This window comes from Anopheles darlingi, chromosome 2 (assembly GCF_943734745.1).
Source record: "Anopheles darlingi chromosome 2, idAnoDarlMG_H_01, whole genome shotgun sequence".
NCBI classification, from domain to species: domain Eukaryota; kingdom Metazoa; phylum Arthropoda; class Insecta; order Diptera; family Culicidae; genus Anopheles; species Anopheles darlingi.
This window is the reverse complement of record NC_064874.1, coordinates 300,234-302,500: the sequence shown is the minus strand read 5'-3', so window position 1 is coordinate 302,500 and position 2,267 is coordinate 300,234. Positions and strand designations below refer to the sequence as shown.

The following is a 2,267-nucleotide window of genomic DNA, read 5'->3' as shown; positions in this document are numbered from 1 at the left end:
CGAAAAGAGAATCGAACGTTCATTACGTTGTCTAGCGGGCTGTATCGAGGGAAGGGAGAGGGAGGGAGGTGAGGGAGCATTCACATGGATGAACAGCCAGCCCCTGGTAGGCTTGCCTTCTCCTACGGCAACATTATCATCATCATCATCACCGCCAACCAGCGTCATACTTGCATGACTTCATTCTCACACTCTCACCGCTTTCGATGCGCCTCAGTTAGTTTGCGATTTTTCGCCTTTCACCTTTTGGATTGTCCTCTTTGGTCGAGGGTACTCAGAAAGGTCACCAAACTGGCGGCAGAGGATGGACGAGTGTGTCTCGAAGGAGGAAGGGGGGGGGGGCGGGGAGGGAAGAAATCGCTTTGATTAGGACGCTTTTTATTCTGTTATTCCGCTGTGCTGAGGGCTTATTTCCTGTCGCCCGTCCGTTGCTATGGATGTGAAGGGTTCGACCAACCGTTGGTAGGGAAAGGAAGGTTCAAAAGCAAAAAGCAACAAAACCAACAATCGCGGACAGGTCGTACAACCGCCTCTCCCCGAGGAAGATCAGGGTTTATGGGGCGAATTGGGGCTGCCTGATGATAAAATTGGCTCGTTGCTATCTATTTTCACACGCTTTGTCTCACCCTTCGCACCTGAACACACCAAGTAGCCAACACTACTATCACCATCACTACTACCGTTGTAGCTCAGACAGCAGGTCCTAGTAGACTGACACACACACACAAACACAAACATATAGAGCATGGAACATGGTGCGTCGATAGCAGCTGGGCCGCTACTACTCCTCGGCACAGGTGTCGCTGACGGTGGAAGTTGATGAGCTTTTTTTGGGGTCCGTTGCCTCCAATCTAACACCTCTGAACCACCCCCACGGGAGCAGGATTGTTAGGTTAGGTTTTACGGGGGGGTTATTTCGCTACATTGTACACCACCGTTCTCTGCTTTTTCCATTTTATTTTCAACACCACCGCGAACCACACTGCGTCTGTTCACCGCCTCCCGTACAGTGTATTACGTGTCGTTCACGAGGAAAAAGGGAAACAGAATATACAGACCACAAAACCGCAATGTAAATAGCGCACCTCAGCACACCATTCGTAGGCGTTAGGCATTCGCGTATTCACTGCGCTGGTGGACACTACCCAGCACAATTTGGCTTGCCGGCTTTGATTTGGTATCATTTATTGCTGCTTTCGAGGAACTAGTTGGAAGCGGGGCGCAGCAAATGTGTTTATGCTACAAAGTACTCCTTTAGGACCTCCATCTGTCACACATCTGGCTTTAGGGATCCAGGATACACTGTACGCTTTTATTGGTCCATAGCAACGCTCGACACCTCATCATTCCAACACAAAGAAACCCAGCACTTACTCCAGCGTACATCGTCTACTGCGATCTGTCACATTTCATTAGCACTCGTTTAAGTAGTTAGTAGCTCGTGAAGAGCGCACTCCGGGGACACGAAACCACGCACCGTCACATCGGATCCGGGATGCGCTCACGGATAGCTGGAACAGGAATTTTCGGCGGGACGATCCGTACGCGCGTGTCCTACTCGCTGACTGACAAATCTTACACTAAACATTCGTAGCGACCGGCCATGGTTGACAAGCGATTACCGAAACGATTGTTACCGACAGGACGAACACGACCGAACCGAAAGCTGCAATCTTTCTCACGATACGCACGCTAGCAACGGAATACAGGACAACGTGTCCTGGATTCTCTCGCGATTGAGCAAGTGCCCTAGAAAGGACTCTCGCTCTCCCTTGCTCTCCCAAAATACTCACAATCAGATGCTCTGCTCCCCGTTTTTCGAATTTCGAAAAAGCGAACTCTAAATGCAGTCACAATTTCCCCTTTTTCTACGATACGGCACAGCCAGAAGGACTGCACCTTTCACTATGCGATGCTCCATGCTGTATCCGTCCCAGTTTTCCCCTCCAAACGATTCGTGACCTGAGCCATCACAGCGGCAGCGGAAAAGTTAGGCCACTGTCGTGTCGGACGTCGTCGAGCAAGGTAATCGTTGTGCTCTAAGAAATAAAATCTTACGAATCTTCCTAAGGCAACGTAAAACCTCGTCACCGTAAATCGCCGTTTGTTTGTGGGATGGACGATGTCGTGATGCCGGGCGTTGCAACAGGAAAACGCTCTGGACACGCGCGCAAGTTGTCCATCAGACACCCGATCCATGTTGTCGGCACGATTGCGTCTCCGGCTTCGTCGCTCAGGAAATGATTGATTTCACGCATCCGACCACA

At 50.6% G+C, this 2,267-nt stretch overlaps 1 protein-coding gene across 1 annotated transcript in view; it reads right to left on the bottom strand.

Moving 5' to 3' along the window:
• LOC125951701 (lachesin) overlaps positions 1-1,504 on the bottom strand; it is a 42,517-nt gene extending 41,013 nt beyond the window's left edge. The window contains exon 1 of the mRNA XM_049680683.1: positions 1,375-1,504. The gene's annotated coding sequence lies outside the window, so the exon portion shown is untranslated. The remainder of the gene's footprint in view (positions 1-1,374) is intronic.
• Between the last annotated feature and the right edge of the window lie 763 nt (positions 1,505-2,267).